Source organism: Sarcophilus harrisii, chromosome 4 (assembly GCF_902635505.1).
Source record: "Sarcophilus harrisii chromosome 4, mSarHar1.11, whole genome shotgun sequence".
NCBI classification, from domain to species: domain Eukaryota; kingdom Metazoa; phylum Chordata; class Mammalia; order Dasyuromorphia; family Dasyuridae; genus Sarcophilus; species Sarcophilus harrisii.
This window is the reverse complement of record NC_045429.1, coordinates 309,979,436-309,997,652: the sequence shown is the minus strand read 5'-3', so window position 1 is coordinate 309,997,652 and position 18,217 is coordinate 309,979,436. Positions and strand designations below refer to the sequence as shown.

Sequence of the window (18,217 nt, the reverse complement as noted above, 5' to 3'; positions counted from 1 at the left end):
CAAGAACAGTGACATATTGGGGGAGGTACCTAGGTGGGGATAACCTAATGGTGGGGGAGGCCCCTAGGATGACACAATGGAGGGAGGTTACTGATATTCTAATATCATCTAAACCTTTATCCTGTCAAACATTAAGAAGGAATGTCTATAACCTAAAGATATAAAACCTTCATCCCATCAACCATTTAAGAGGGAATGATTATAGCCTGGAGTTTGGGGGCAGAGCAACTGAGGTAGACCTTTATCTCATCAAACATTAAGAGGGAAAGGTTACAACCTGAGGCAGAATAACTAAATAGGACAATTGGAGAAACTGGGTCAGGACATTAAAAAGGGAACTTTGGCACAACAGGAGGAAGGAAGGGAAGAAGGAAGGAAGAGCAGGGGGAAGGGAGGAAGAGAAGAAAGGGAGGAAGGGAGAGAGAGAAGGAGGGAGGGAGGAAGAGAGGGAGGGAGGGAGGGAGGGAGGAAGAGAGGGAAGGAGGGAGGGAGCAAAAAGAAGGAAGGAACAAGAATTTACTAAGATTTTACTATATGCTAGACATAGTGCTAAATGCTAGAAACATAAACAAACAAATAAAAACAAAAAAAAAGTCTATGCTTCTGAAGAGTTTATATTGTAAAAGAGACAATAAGACATTAAAAGGAACAGAAAAGTGGAGAGATAACAGGACAAAAAGGTACTCCTGTGGAGCTAAAACTGCTGAGAAGGAGATAGAAAAGTATAGATAAGTGAAATAAATCCAGGAGTGAAATGAAAATGACTTGGGCACCTCATGAAATTGTACTGAGACCTAGGACACACCAAAAAGAAAGATCACTGGAGAAAGACATCTCTACTGTGAAAAAGGCTGCTGCTAAGTGGGAAAATATGTATAAAGAAAAGGTAAGTAGGATGGAGAATGAATTCAAGTTGTCCTAGATAAATTGGGTTGGGCTGGCTAGAGGCAAAGAGTAGTCTCTTTAATGAGAGAAAATGACAGTCAACAAAAGATGAGGTCATATATTTATTTGCTACATACATAAAATTGTTGTTTCTTCTTTATTCTTGAAGACTACCAATGACATCAGGAAGGTCATGAGTTGCAAAAGAATTGGATTTAAGTAAGGGAAGACTGTGCAAAGTTATCAGCCCTCACTCTTTCCTCTGGAGCCATGTGGGTCCAGTGGCAAGATATAGATCTGGATGAGTGGAGATGGGCCTAGACATCTTAGTCTTTTTAAGCTAAAGTCTTTCACACATAAGAAATGATTAACACAAAGGCTTGCAAGAAACAAACATTTACAAATTACATTTGCCAGAAACAAACTTAATCAAAGCATCAATTACTATTATTATTCTGTCCCAGAAAGTTCATGTGTAAAACTTCATCAGAACATAAAAAATTCTGGAATCTGCAGAGTAACCATGACTATTTTCATCTTGGTTCTACACTCTCCAAACAATTTCAGGTCCATGTTGAACGAAATGAGGAGAGTTCTTTCAAGACAGTTGTGAAAATCGAGTAAGGCTTCATCTGTTTCCAAGTTTGAGTAGTCTTGAAGGACTTTAAACATTAAGTCAAGGGCATACTTAAGTCTCCTCCCTGCTATCCTCCTAAGGGTAGTATCCTCCCCTTGTTATCCTCCTATGACATCAGTGTCTTTCTGTTTAGGTCAAATATGGGCAACTATGTACTTATTGGTCAAGTTCAATTTCTTGGGTAGTTCCTGCATTTAGAATGTAAGATCCTCAACCAATAAGGATGAGGGTCAGTGTTGGGAGGGGGTATTTGTGTTAGGGATAAAAAAGTGTTGACTCTGCCCCCTACAGTGCCTACTCCCTTTGATTGTCTGCTCAATGGGTGGGATGCCTGATTCTGGCAAGAATGTATAATAAATTTTGTTTTACTTCTAGAGATCTCTCCAGCTTTTTTTATTAAATGCTGTCTGAACCACACAATGTCTCCTGGTAAAATTGAACAAATTTGGGTTTAACTTCTTGTTAATGATTATCTTATCTAAATACTCTAGAAGAGTTAATGGGGACTCCTGCCCTTTCCCAGCAGCCAACTCCAAATGGAAGAATTCCGGGGCTCCTGATCTCTCAAATTGACAACATCTTCAACCTAGACAAGACCTTTTCAGAAAAGATATTTCCCTAAAATCAGAAAAGAGAACAAAACAGCAACCTTAAACTTGGGCTCAAGTATTTCTGAAGGAAACCATGCTTTACATGCTCACAGCTGCATGGACATAGTGGTGGAGAAAAGGACAAGTCCTCTCCCCCCAGTCCTTTATAGGAAGCAATTCCAAGTAGATCTGACCCAGTCCATCTTGCTCAGGAGATAATAATGAAGGTAGGATCATTCTTTTAAATATTCATCGAGTTGTCAGTTCTTCCTAATCAGTGGTTAATAAGGAGGTTTTTCATAACCCCAAATTAACAAGTCCTCTCAGCTCTGTGTCACATGGTAACCCAGGAGTAAAAATGACCGCTTTTTTGAATATTCAGATATGACTCCAATTTTATTTGCATTAAGTAAATGGATAATCAGAGTGAAAATTCTTACTATCCTTAGAGAAGAACAATTGACAGCATACTGCCCTGTAATACATTGCTAGATATGTTTAATTTTGCTGATAAGAAAGACCAATTCTCATCTAAAATTGTTTAGTCTAATCTTCTGAGAAATTCATTATTGCTTCAGGCTTTGTTTATTGTTATTGTTTTAATCTCTAGTCTAATATGCTTGTCCCCTTAATTATATTATGTCTTCCCTCCTGGGAAGGTTTAAAAAAAAATGTTATCTAGTGTCTCTACTGAATCTGTATCCCAAAGAGATCATAAAAAAAGGAAAATAACCCACATGGGCAAAAATGTTTATAGCAGCCCTTTTTGTAGTGGCAAGGAACTGAATGACAAGTGAATGCCCATCGGTTGGGAAATGGCTAAATAAGTTATGGTATATTAATGTAATAGAATATTGTTTTATGAGAAATGATGAGCAGACTGACTCCAGAAAAGCTAGGAAAGACTTAGATGAGCTGATGCTGAGCAAGTGAGTAAAATCAGGGGAACATTGTACCCAGCAACAGGATTATGCGATGATTAGCTGTGAGAGACTTGGATCTTTTCAACAATGAGGATCTTTTCAAGGCAATTCCAATAGGCTTGGGATGAAAAGAGCCATCTGCATTCATATTTTGGTTTTGGTTTTTGCTTGTTTGCTTGGTTTATTTTTCTTTCTCATGTTTCTTTTTTTTCCTTTTTTGATCTGATTTTTCTTGTGCAGCATGACAAATATGGAAATATGTTTAGAAGAACTGCACATTTAATTTATGTAGGATTGCTTATTGTCTAGAGGAAGGAGAGAGGGAGGAAGAGAGAAAAATTTAAAACACAAGGTTTTACAAAGGTGAATGCTGAAAACTCTCTTTGCATGTTTTGGGAAAAATAAAATGTAATTAAAGAAAAAAGAAAGAATGCTATCTGTAATCTTTCCATAAAAATAGAGAAATAAGAGATTTCTCTTGGTCCCATATCCTTTTGGAAATAAGGTCATACACAGCTTAATCTTTGCAAGGCTCTCTATTTTCCTGAAATTCAAACAACTCAGTCCTTATTCTTTTTGGTTACAAGATAATTTGTTTTTTCTTTTGATATTTTTTTACTTAAATGATTTTTTTTTTCGGTTTGAGCAGTACAATTTTATTTATAGTACCCAGTTTCACCTTAGCCTGGATAAAAGGGAATTCATGATCTAAAAAAATGCTCAAACCGTAATAGCCTTCATTTTGCAATGTAATGTTCTGGCTATTTGCCTTACATTAAAAGCAAATTTTCCTGAAAAATGTAAAAATGAATAAAACAATTCAAGATACGACCTGTGGCTACCCCTGGAAAGTATCTTGTACATATTTATTTGGTTTGTATGCTATTCAGTGAAGCCCTAACACCTTCACAAGTTTTTCACAATGGTAAATTTGGTAGGGAAGGCTATCTTTTTGTCATTTATAGAATGACAGATTTAGAGTTAGTAGAAGCATTACGAGCCCCCTAATTCAACTCCATCACCTTATTGATGATAAAATGGAGGTCCAGAATGGGGTGTTGACTTGTCTATGTTCTCACAGGTAGTAAACAGCATTCAAGTTTTATGTTCTTTTAAAATATATATATTTCATTCCCTCCCCAATCACATGTTATAATATAACCCTTTATAAAAAGTTTTGAGTCCCAAATTTTACTTTTTCTCCCCTCCTCACCCCCTAAAACAGTAAATAGCCAATCACATATGGCTTATATATGTGCAATCATATAAAACATTTCCATATTAATCATTTTGTACAGAAGAACTCTCATAAAAGAAAAAGAATGAAAGAAAGAAGATAAAAAAATACACTACAGTCTGTATTCAAACAATATCAGTTCTTTCTGTGGAGGCAGATAGTATGCTTCATTATTAGTTTTTTGGGATTGTCTTGGATAATTGCATTGATGAGAATTGCTAAGTTATTCATAGTTCTTCATCAGTCCCAGTTTGAAAGGGACATCAGAAGTCATCTATTTCAAATTGTAGTTGGATGTGAATACCCTCAACAGCATACCAGAAAAGAATTCATCCAGCTTTGACTCAAAGATTTCCTGTGAGAGAAAACTTATTACTTCTCAGAGTTTCCCATTCCATATTTGGGCAGATTAGTTTTTTATTATACCAAGCCTAAAGTCCTTCCTCCAACTTCTATTCATTGCTCAGTGGTTGTGCTCTGTGGGCATAAGAACAACAAGTCTAATTTCTCTAACAGCCTTTCAAATATTAGAGACACCACATCTCATTCCCCTAACTCCCTCAATCTTCTATTTTATGGGCTAAGCAACCACAATTCTTTTTTTTTTTTTAATTCCCTTTTATTTATTTATTTTTATTATTAAAGCTTATTGTCAAAATTTATGCATGGATATTTTTCAACATTAACCCTTGCAAAACCTTGTGTTTCAATTTTCCCTCTCCTCCCCATATGGCAAGTAATCCAATATGTTAAACTTGGTAGAAATATATATATATATATATTTTTTGGGTTTATTGCAGGGTTAATTTTTTTTTTTTTTATTTAATAGCCTTTTATTTACAGGATATATGCATGGGTAACTTTACAGCATTAACAATTGCCAAACCTCTTGTTCCAATTTTTCACCTCTTACCCCCCCACCCCCTCCCCTAGATGGCAGGATGACCAGTAGATGTTAAATATATTAAAATATAAATTAGATACACAATAAGTATACATGACCAAAACGTTATTTTGCTGTACAAAAAGAATCAGACGGTAGAAATATATGTTAAATTCAATATATGCATACATATTTATATAATTATCTTGCTGCACAAGGAAAATCAAATCAAACAGGAAAAAATGAGAAAAAAATATAATACAAACAAATAACAAAAAGAGTGAATATGCTATGTTGTGAACCACACTCAATTACTACACTCCTCTCTCTGGGTATAGATGGGGCTCTCTTCATCACAAGATCATTGGAACTGGTCTGAATCATCTCATTATTGAAGACAGCCATGTCCATTAGAATTGATCATTGTATAATCTTCTTGTTGCCATGTACAATGATCTCTTGGTTCTGTTCATTTCATTTAGCATCAATTCATGTCAGTCTCTTCAGGCCTCTCTGAACTCATTCTGCTGTCATTTCTTACAGAACAATAATAACTCCATAACATTCATATACCAGAACTTATTCAGTCATTCTCCAACTGATGGGCATCCTCTCAGTTTCCAGTTTCTTGCCATTACAAAAAGGGGTGCCACAAACATTTTTGCACATGCAACCACAATTATTTTACTTAATCCTCATATGGCATGAATTCAAGGTCTCAATGGTCAAGGTTCACCATTCTTGAACAGCAAAAAAAAATTTCAAAAAAGTGATACTGAATTGCTATTTTTCATATGAAAGCTATACTCTAAAATGATAAATAAAACTGATAAATAGAAAACATTTTATATGCACTATACAGCATAGTATCTAAATATTTCAAGGAGAAAAAAAGATACCAAAATTGATATAGATAAGAACCTAGAAAGGATCTTCCTATGAGACTAATTTATCTAAATCAATTAGAGACAAAACAGAAAAAGAAAATTTTAAGACTAATATCCCATTTGATGTGAAAATGTTAAATAAAATGTAAGCAAAAAATGTACAACAGCATATCAAAATGGTTGTTCACTGAGACCACACTATAGCATGAAATCAGGGGTTAGTTCAATATTAGGCAAATTACAAACATAATGTAACCCCATTAATAAAAAATTAAAATTACATGATTATATCAAAAGGTGCAGAAAAATCTTTTGACAAAGTGTAACACCTATTCTTGTTAAAAACAATAAAAATTATTGAAATAAAGAAACTTTTCCTTATCAGGGTAATTGATATCTATCAAAAACCAAGAGTCAATTTATATATAATGGAGAAATGTTGGATGCCTTTCTATAAAATCAAGGGATAGAGCAAGGATGGCCATGATGATCACTAATGTGTGATATATTACTAGAAATGCTTGTTTTAGCATTACTGCAAGAAAAAAAAATTGAAGAAATAATCATAGGTTTAAAAAAAGTTTTTTGTTTTTTGGGTTTTTTTTTTTTTGCAGAAGATAAAGTAATCTACTTAGAAAACCCAAAACATGAAGTAAATCCACACAAATCAGGAATTTTTCCTGGATATTTTGAATGAAACTCAGTAGGAAGAAATAGAAAGAGGAATTCAATTTAAAAGAATAACCATATATAAACTATTTGGAAGTTCACCAACTAAGGCACAAATAGTGAATACATGAATACAACTATGTAACATTCTTTACAGAAATAAAGATATACCTAAATAATTGGAGAGATATTCATTGTTCACAATTAGGCCATGCCAGTATAAGAAAAATAACTTTACTGAAATTTATCCATTTGGTGTCATATTAATTTATCAAAGAATTAGTTTGTTGAGCTAGAAAATATAATAGCAAAATTAATTGGAGCAATAAAAGAACAAGAATCTTAAGGGCAATGATGGGGTTAAAAGTCAGAAAAAAAGAGTCTATCACTACCAGATCTCAAACTATATTACATCACAGTAATTATCAGATCTATTTGATTTTTTTTTAAAGAAGAAGAGATCATTGAAACAGATTAGGTCCACAATATGCAAAAAATAAACATAATAGAATTTGAGGAAAGTCTCATATTCAACAAAATTTCCTGGGAAGATTGTAGAATAATCTGTCACAAAATAGGTTCAGGCCAACATGTCACATCACATACTATAATAATTTCCAAATGGACATATGACCTGCTTATGAAAAGTCACATCATGGACACATTAGAGGAATAAATGAAAGAAATATCTTTGTAACTAGAACGAAGAAAAGGCTCTTGAACAAACAAAAGAGAAAAGACTGGAGGGAATAAAATTGATACTTTTGAGTACATAAAACTGTAAAAGACTTTGTACAAATAAAATTAATGTGGTTAAAATCAGAAGGGAAATGGTTAACTGGGGGAAATTATTTGTAGTAAGTTTCTCTGATAAATGCCTAATATCCAAGATATATTGAGGATTGACTTAAATATATAAGAACAAGAACCAAAAAGATAAATAGTCAAAAGAGATGAATAGGCAATTCTCAAAGGAAGAATTCCAAGCTATCAACAGTCATATAAAAATACTTCAAATTATAATACTGGGAGAAATACAAATTAAAACAAACTCTGAGGTCCCATCTCACACCCATGAGATTGGGAAAAATGACCAAAAAAAAAAAGGAATATAACAATTATTAAAGAGAATGTGAGGGTACAGGCACACTAATGCATTAGTGGAGCTGTGAAGTAGATTAAATCATTCTGGAAAATAACTTGAAACTACATTCTAAAGTTTCTAGACTGTTTATATCTAACCCATAGATATTGCTACTAGGCATCATGATGAATCAGTACCATTCTAGGAAGAAGAAAGTCTTTCCTGTCCATCTAGTTCCTATATTCAGATCCTAGGAAAATTTACTTCATAGACTAAATTATTTTAGACTTAATTCCATAAAATGACAGGAAAAAATAATGATGATTGTTGGAGGGGATGTGGGAAAACTGGGACATTGATTCATTGTTGGTGGAGTTGTGAACGAATCCAACCATTTTGGAGAGTAGTTTTGGAACTATGCTCAAAAAGTTATCAAACTGTGCATACCCTTTGATCCAGCAGTGTTACTACTGGGATTATATCCCAAAGAGATTATAAAGAAGGGAAAGGGACCTGTATGTGCACGAATGTTTGTGGCAGCCCTTTTTGTAGTGGCTAGAAACTGGAAACTGAATGGATGTCCATCAGTTGGAGAATGGCTGAATAAATTGTGGTATATGAAAATTATGGAATATTACTGTTCTGTAAGAAATGACCAACAGGATGATTTCAGAAAGGCCTGGAGAGACTTACACGAACTGATGCTGAGTGAAATGAGCAGGACCAGGAGATCATTATATACTTCAACAACAATACTAGATGATGACCAGTTCTGATGGATCAGGCCATCCTCAGCAACGAGATCAACCAAATCATTTCTAATGGAGCAGTAATGAACTGAACTAGCTATACCCAGAAAAAGAACTCTGGGAGATGACTAAAAACCATTACATTGAATTCCCAATCCCTATATTTATGCACACCTGCATTTTTGATTTCCTTCACAAGCTAATTGTACAATAATTCAGAGTCTGATTCTTTTTGTACAGCAAAATAATGTTTTGGTCATGTATACTTATTATGTATCTAAGTTATATTTTAATATATTTAACATCTACTGGTCATCCTGCCATTTAGGGGAGGGGGTGGGGGGGTAAGAGGTGAAAAATTGGAACAAGAGGTTTGGCAATTGTTAATGCTGTAAAGTTACCCATGTATATATCCTGTAAATAAAAGGCTATTAAATTAAAAAAAAAAAAAAATAGACTTAATTCCAACTGACTGGCTTTCAGTCAACCTAGAATCTCAAAGCCCTTGCTCCTCAAAGGATATTCTCCAGATACTCCAAAGAAATGGATTAGGGCCCTTCAATGGAGGATCACTTCTAGTAAAGTTCAGATTACATTTTAAGGCTCAAGATACAAAGGTGTGGTATTTTAGATTGTAGTTTGTTTTCTAAGGATCCAGGAATATTGAAATTTTCTGTATAATTTGCTTTTACTTGTAAGAAAGAGAATGATTTACCAGAGTAAGGCTAAGTTCCTAAATGAAAATGGGAGCTGGTCCTGACCCAGGTCTCGTGGAAGAAAGGGTTATACCTGAAGCAGAGGATTCTAAAAGGGAAAAAAAAAATTGGCATCATCCTTCTTATTGGATTCTTGGAGGGTGGGGGTTGTTCCGATTATTGGGCCTCAGAATAATCAAAAGGATGTGGAACAAGACAAGTCTTGGTATTAACTCAGACTCCAGAATAGGTTGTATCCAAGAGGCATATGACTTCTTAGTTACTTTGCTATAGATTGCCCTGAACCATAGTAAGGATTGACAATTATACCAGAAGTGTCATAATCTCTTCTGTGACTCTGATGCTCTTGGCACTGCTCCTGATCATTATCAGCACTTTACATTGGAAAATCAACTGTGAACTGCCCCTCACATCCCTCACCAGATGGTCCAGATGGTTAAAATGCTTCCAAAGGTGGGGGTGGATGGGAAGGAAGTGGAGGGAGAGGCTGGGATTTGTGGCCTTAGCTCTCCTCTCTATTTGTTCACTTTAGTACCGAGTTCCTTCATGGACAATTTCATTCCTTGAGGGCTTTTCTTTCTGCTTTTATTTTTTAACATGAACTAAGTTTCTTCTTCTATGGAGCCTATACTGGACATCTTCTGTCCCCAAGATCAAAGTTGTCCAATAAGTCTTAATACCATTTAAGAGGAAGAAAACCTCCCAGAAAACTTCCTGGGCCTTACCATTAAAGACAAGGTGCAATATATACTAAGTCACATATCTTAGGCTAGTTTTCCCCTTAAGAGTCACTGAAATCATTTTTTGATACTTCATTGATCCAGGGAATAAAGATTTGAACCAGTGAGATAGCTTCCCAATTATAAAACCATAGATTAAGTAAAATCTCCTATTTTGATTGCTCCTAATTGATTGAACCTCATTTCTTGGGAGTGTCGGAAGTAGAGGGAATAAGGACTTATGTTGTACCTACAATATACCAGGTATTGTAGGTATTATGTTGAGTTTTGTGCTACAAATTTGTATTTTATATATATGCATTATACATATTTATATTGTAAATATGTTTGACTCTCACAGCAAGCTTGTGAAATAAGTGTTGTTATTTTTCTACCTTTTACGGTTGAAGAAACTGAGTCAAATAGAGGTTGTGTGACTTTTAGAGTCACCTAGTATCTGAGGCCAAATTTGAACTCAAGTTCACCTGACTCCAACCTGACTTTACTACTTCACCTGGATACCTGTGGTGTAGTGTCATTCTTCCAACTTGGAGTCAGGAGAACTGTTATCTTATCTACACTTACTAGCTGTGTAACATTGGACAAATCATACAACCTCCTTAGTTTCAATTTCCTAAAGGCATAACTAATAGTTTCCCTGACCACTCTAGGGAATTGTTAAAAGGTTTGAATAAGGTAATGTATTGTACTGGGGTCTTTTTATGGAATATATGAGGAAGGCACAAGATGTTAAGTTTTTAATGCTAAGGTTTATTCAAGCACATATCCAAAGGATATTCATAGCAAAAAGGAGTTTATAGTCTCTCAGCAGCTTACTGAAGCCCAGCTTTCAGGTCTCACAGAGACAGCTGATAGACTGAACCTCAGTAAAGCAACTTGTACAACATGGAAGTCTTTTTGAGTCTGAGAAGTCTTTGAATAGAAATTTTTAGTTTTATAATTCTTGTCCCCAAGCCACACCAGACCAATTAAATAGTTATAGTTATTTTTGAAGCTGTTTATATACTTTTATGATATGGTAAATTCTGGATGTCTTCTGGGATATATAATGAGAGCAAGTCTTTTGCAAGTCTTTTGTAACTATAAAGTGCAATATCAATTAATCAATAAGTAATTACTAAATACCTGTTTTGTGTTAGGTACTGTGTCTGGCAGAAGACATTATGGGAAGTCCTCCTTCAATATCGAAAGTGTCTCACCACATATATTCTCTATCCAAAAGCTCCAAATGCTTTGGTAATGCTTATTATTTCCTATTGTTGATTTGTATATTTGTGGGGCTCTATCCTACATTTGTGGGAATGAATGGATAATGTTCTATTACAAACCTTCTTTCTATGATGTTTTGTTGTATGATTTAACATTCAACTAGTTATATCTTCTGCCTGACTAGAGGAAAAAGTAATTGCATTGGTGTCAAGTCATAAGATTTCTTTTTGGAGTCATAGACTTGCTTGACAGAGGGATAGGTATTCTGAGGACACCCACATTTGAGAAGAGGTACAAAACTGTTAGCCACAAAAACAAAATCAATTCATTATTTTTTTTTGTTCCAGCACATATACAGTACCTCACACATATCATCATCTCTTATAAGTGTACTTCTTCCATATTTGACATTACTTTATCAAATTATAGCCCCCTATATCTCCATCCCTTCCACTGTCTCAGCCCTCCAAAACTTCTTTCTTCACTAAAAGCTCCCATTGCTCCATCTCTCCATGCTTTCCTAGATCATTACTTCTTCTCTGGACTTAATCTCCTCCCTTGAAAATCTTGATTGTTTAGCCAATTCAACTTTATCCTTGATTGATTTCTTTGTTTCCTTGTCCTATGGACACTTAACCTTTTCCAGTAATTTTGGATTATTCCCATCATTCACCTTCTCTACTCTTTTTGTACTGCTTCAGAACAATGCTAGAGGAAATTATACAAGTATATTGATTAGGCATGTCCTAGTTATTTCCTATGATTCTTTTTACTCTTCCCAGAATGATTTTCTATTGTGCTTCCTTCTGCAATCTTAAAAGACCTTTACTTGACCTTGTCATTCTCCCAAGCTATCAACATATACATCATTCATAAGCAAATTCTTTGATTGACTGTATATGGAAGACCAGTAATCCACATGACCTCCTAAGTATGTAGAAGAGACAATGGCTTAATCCTCTAAATTTAGCTTTGCTTCTATGGCTTTTGCCTACCCAATAATTTACGTGGGAGAAGAGAAATGGTTTTGGAGTAGAGAAAACTAGGGGACTTTGTAACTTCAAAGTCCTTGATAGCCTAGTTGCATGGATGATGACTAGCTATATGTAACTCTTAAGAGAACACAATCAGGAATGGTAGAGAATGCTCATGTTTGGATTATAGCTGGAAAGGACCTTAAGGGTTATATTTTATAACTCCTTCATCTTATACATGAGGAAAGTGGTGTCCAAGGTGACACAGACAATAAATATCAGAGGTCTGATCAGAATTCAGGTTTTCTGATTCAGAAGATTGTGCCACACCACCTTTATAAACAGAGACTGGAGTTTAGAGACCACAAGGCAATTCAAAAAATAGAAGTGAGCCAGCAAGGCACTAGCTATATAGCTAGCAATATTGATGATCTTTGTCCTAAATAGCTTAGTGCTTGGAAAATAGAATGAGGCCTTGTAGCCAAGACTCTAAAGCCAAGGATGAGAATCTCTGTAGCCAGGTCACTCTTTAATGGAAAAAGCAGAAAGGCCTTTTTCTCTGCCCTTCCTCCAGTCATGTAGGAAGTTTTTTTTCTGGTCCTGGTGCTGAAATAAAAGAAAGCCTTGTGTTTTTTTCTAAATAACTGAGGATGGCAGAGACTGCTTTTCTCTTGAGGAAGAGCTAACACTATAGCCAAGAACTTTAGCTAAAGTCAAAAACTAGAAAAAGAGAGAGAAGATTTACAGCCACCTGCCAAGTGGAGTCATGCCTGGCATCATCCAATGGAAACTATGAATTTAGTGGAACAGCAACTGGCAAAGACAATATGACCAATGGAGACAGTCATGCAATGGCCCCACCTGTTAGAGCTTCGTGATGACTTCACCAGAAGATAACAGGGACTTTGCAGCACTAGAGGCATGAATTTTCCATATATTAATGTGCTCTAGTCCCGTAATTTCCCTTTGTGCACTCTTTATGGCATGTTCCATATGTATAACCACCTTTCCTATAGTTACTACGTGTATTTGTATGAATATATTTGGTTTTATGGACTTTTTCTTCTTCTTACTCTACTATATTAGTAAATGTCTTTGCTTGTAACTGGATGACTCTTAAAAGTATTTGTTGTAGTTGTTGAGTTGTTTCAGTTCAGTCTGACTCTCTGTGACCCCATTAGGTGCCTTTTTGGCAAAGATACTGGAGAGTTTTGTCATTTCCCTTTCCCTCTCATTTTACAGATGAGGAATTGAGACTAACAGAATAAGTGACTTGCTTGCAAAAGTACTAAGTATCTCAGGTAGAATTTGAATTCAAGTCCTCCTGATTCTAGCTGGAGTGCTATCCACTGAGCTGTCTAACTTTCCATTAAAGGCAAATTCATTATTAAGGAACTCATAAACTACAGTTTTGATTAAATATGGATCATGAAGAACATAAGGTTAGAGTAGCCTTTTTCTGGGAGACACAACCTGCTACTTGAGGGGTGTACTTCTAAATGTTTCACTAGAAGAAGCTATCTAGGGGCAGCTAGATAGTGCAATGGATGGAACACCAGCCTTTAAGTTAAGAAAACCTGAGTTCAAATCCAGCCTCAGACACTTAGTAGCTGCATGATCCTGAGCAAGTCACTTAACCCCAATTGCCTAGCCAAAAAATAAGGGGGAAAAAAACCTATCTATTCAATGTCTCCATTTTCTCATCTCTCACTCATCTGTCAGCTTCTTCTAGTGTCCTTTTCCAAGACCACTGGGGATGTCCTTATTGCTAACTATGCCAGATATTTTGACCTCTCTGAAGCTTTTGACTTTGTTAATCTCATTTTCTCAGTTATTCTCCTGTATGATTTTTTTGGTAACATCTCTCTCTTGGATTACCTACTACCTGTCCAAATGTATTTTTTAAGTTTCCTTTGCACAATCATGCTCTAATATTGTCCCACCTGTTATGTGTAGTCTGACAGCAGAATTTTGTCCTGGGCTTTTTCCTCTTTTTTATTTGTGACAGATAATTTATACCTTTCCATCTCTCCCATTCACTTTCTCCTAGGACATTGCTCTCTTCACACCTTAATTTAATTTAATTTTTTAGATATTATCCTTTCATATTCAATTCACAATTGTGTTCTCTGTGTATATATATATATGTGTGTGTGTATGTGTGTAAATATATATATACATACATACATACATACATATATACTTTCTCTAATTATCCTAATAATAAGAAAGTTCTTATGAGTTACAAGTATTAACCAAATTGAGACCTTATGATTTCCTTTTCCTGATTATCCTCCTATGCTTCTCCTGAATCTGTACTTCAAGGTCAAATTTTCCATTCAGCTCTATTATTTTCATCAAAATACTTTCACTGACTTTTCCACCTTTTTCACTCCTATTTCACTGACTTTCCACCTTTTCCTCTGAAAGATCATACTTAGTTTTGCTAGGCAGATAATACTTGCTTGTAATCCTAACTCTTTTGCTCTCTGGAATATCATTTTTCAAACCCTGTAGTCATTTAATGTAGCAGCTGCTAAAACTTATATTATTTTGTTTGCAAATTTTTCTCCTTTACCTGGGAGTTCCAGAATTTGGCTATAATATTCCTAGGAGTTTTCATCTTGGGATCTATTTTTGGAAGTAATCAGTGAATTCTTTCAATTTCTATTTTACTCAAGTGTTCTACAATATCAGGACAGTTTTCCTTGATAATTTCTTGCAAGATGATGTCTAGGCAGTTTTTTGGATCATGGCTTTTAGGTAGACCAATAATTTTAAAATTATCTCTCCTTGTCAGTTGTTTTTCCTATGAGATATTTCACATTGTTTTCTATTTTTTTTCATTCTTTTGGTTTTGTTTGAATGTTTCTTGATTTCTTATAAAATTATCAGCTTTCATTTGTTCAAACCTAATTTCTAAGGAATTATTTTCCTCACTGTGCTTTTATATCTCCTTTTCCATTTGACCAACTTTGCTTTTTTAAGGCTTTCTGCTATTTAGCTTTGTACAATTCCTTTTGCATCGCTCTCATTTCTCTTCCCAATTTTTCCTCTACTCCCCTTACTGGATTTTCAATATCCATTTTGAGCTCTTCCATGGACTGAGACCAATTCCTATATTTCCTGGAGACTTTGGATGTAGGAGCTTTGACTTTGTTATCTTTTTCTGAGTATGTGTTTTGATAAAAGAGAGAGAGAAAAAGAAAATGATGTATCTAATGGAAACAATTACAGATATGACCAAATTCTTGCAATTAATGGGGTAATGAAAATAATAATGGTAGTCAGTAGTAGAGTCATGAATAGGTGAACTTATATTAATATAGCAAATACTTATTTGCTGTTTTTCTTAATTCAATGGGCTGCACTGCTATCTATTGAAAGAAAATGTCATCAGCCCATAGTATTTATTTACTTCTAAAAGTTTCCCCTGAGAAACCTTATCCCAACAAAATAACATTCAATAATTTTAATTGAATAAGCCTGACCACAATCAAAGAAACTTAATGTCACATGTTTGGAATAATTGTAGAGCCCTGGAGACCTTTCCATATTATAAACATATTTGCTACTTCGCATTATATTTTCATTTCACAATTGAATTATCTTCTGAAAGTCCTTTTTCAGATGACTAGAGTCTCTTATGTTTATTCTTTTGAACTTTAATAAACCTGTAATAGACTCTACATTTTATATTTATTGTGACCTCTACTTAAACCACTCATGAGCTCTTGATAGTAGCTCCATTTATGGGGTATGGATTTGTTATTGTTAATGCAACACTGAAATAATAATGTTATTCACATTTAACACCTCTGTGGCATATTTTAACAGATTTTTATGATACCTTGCTAAATGATTTACACTAACCCTACTCAAAAAAAGAGAAAGGAAGGAAAGAAAAGAGGAAAAAAAGAAGTTATAAACTAAATCATAACAATTTCCTCTTTTTTCAGTGTTGGTGAAGTTGGAAGGTAAAATTTAATTTCCTTCTGTTCTCTCTCCCCCAGTTCAACTAGCATGACCCAAGTGAACAACAGATTGAGATGACAAGTGCTGGAAAAGATCCCTCCTTTCTCACCAACTACAGCTCTTGCCCACACCCTGCTCTCTACACTTAGCCCTCCATCATGGAAAAATGTCCTTTTCCCAAGAGAAGTAGAAATAAGAAAATTAGTAGCCTACAATACAAAATTATGTATGACTAAAGTAGGATATGATCACAAAAATTGAAATAGAAAGACACTTCTTGCCTCCTCATGCTTCACTATGGGTGATTTTTAGCCAGATAAGCATTCTTTCATTTTTCAGAGACCACTCAAAAATCTAGCAGATGGTGCCATTTGGAAAGGAATTGTTCCATTTTACATATGGTGCTTGTAATCCTGCTACTGTTAATTAAGCTCATAGGTTCATAGATTTCAGTTTGGAAGGACTTGAGAGATCATGTAATCCAACCCACAAGTTTTCATATGAGGAAACTAAACTCAGAGAAAGAAATGGTTTACCTAAGGTCACATGCATACTAACAAAGTCTAGAGTCTAAGTACTAATTGTCATGTGTCAATATTATAAAGTTCAGGGTAGGAATTACAAAGACAAAGGTACAGCTGCCCAGATATTTAATCTTGATATGCTAAGTTCAGTACAAGTTAGATTAAAATGTTAAAGGATGAATTCCTACACTGGCAGTCCAAAGTACTGTCTGTCCTCAAGATCACATTGTAACATGCGTAGCAAATTTTTTTTAAGAACAAATTAAATTTACAAATGAAAGCTTTAGGATTATACCAAATGCATGGAAACAACTTTTTCTACTGGTCAAAATATAGCACTGTTTTTACTTCTGGAAGTGATGTGTAAATAAAAACAGGAATGATATCTAGAGGGATGAAGAAGAATGATCCTGACTATTTAGTTTTTCTTTCTGGTTCAAATTCAATTTAGACTATTCTAAAAAGGTTCAAAAATATTATGGAATATTATTGTTCTATAAGAAATGACCAGTAGGATGATTTCAGAGAGGATTGCAGAGACTTACATGAACTGATGCTAAGTGAAATGAGCAGGACCAGCAGATCATCATGCACTTCAACAACAAAAGATGATCAATTCTGATGCATGGGTAGTTCTCTTCAACACTGAGATGATCCAAATTAGTTCCAATTGTTCAGTAATAAAGAGAACCAGCTACACCCATGGAAAGAACTATGGGAAATGAGGGTGGACCACAACATAACATTTCCACTCTTTCTGTTATTGTCTGTTTGCATTCTTGTTTTCCTTCTCAGATTATTTTTACCTTCTTTCTAAATCTGATTTTTCTTGTGCAGCAAGATAACTGTATAAATATGTATACATATAGTGTATTTAACATATACTTCAACAGATTTAACATGTATTGGACTACCTATCATCTAGGGGAGGAGATGGAGGGAAGGAGGGGAAAGTTGAAACAGAAGGTTTTGCAAGGGTCCATGTTGAAAAATTACCCATGCATATGTTTTGTAAATAAAAAGCTAAAATAAAAAAAAATTTAAAGTTCAAAAAGTATGTAACCATAAACTAGTAGGTTATCTATAACCAAGGGAGTTTTGATCTCTAATCAGATATAGAGGTTAAAAAAATAAAAAGAAAGCTCTAATCTTAACTCAGGTTGGATAGGTGGGTGTGGTGACCATGACAAAATAGTTATCAGCTTATGTTTATCAAGAAAAAATTCTAATCTTTATATTCTATCAGAAAAAAAGCTGAGATGGTTCAGATGATCCTGGAAAGATAGGCCCATAAGAAAGCAGGATGGAGCAATGCTTAACAGACTATCCCGGAGTCACCCAACCACTACTTGGCTGAGACCAATAAGGACAAGCAAAGTATGCTATATCTGAGAGTGACGGGACCAGGGACAAAAGCAAAAAAAGCAATGCTTCAGTGGTAACCACATATACAACAGTCAATATAAAAAGAGAAGAAAGAAGATGATGAAACCAGCAGGGCCCAATAAAACAACTTACTCATTAAGAAAATCCAG

At 34.8% G+C, this 18,217-nt stretch overlaps 1 long non-coding RNA gene across 1 annotated transcript; it reads left to right on the top strand.

Annotated features, from left to right (window-relative positions):
- Positions 1 to 2,048: 2,048 nt before the first annotated feature.
- Positions 2,049 to 17,198, top strand: LOC111720557. The gene is made up of 3 exons (XR_002770197.2): positions 2,049 to 2,339; positions 11,140 to 11,236; positions 16,197 to 17,198. It is a non-coding gene; the product is annotated as an uncharacterized LOC111720557 (long non-coding RNA).
- The last annotated feature ends 1,019 nt before the right edge of the window (positions 17,199 to 18,217 follow it).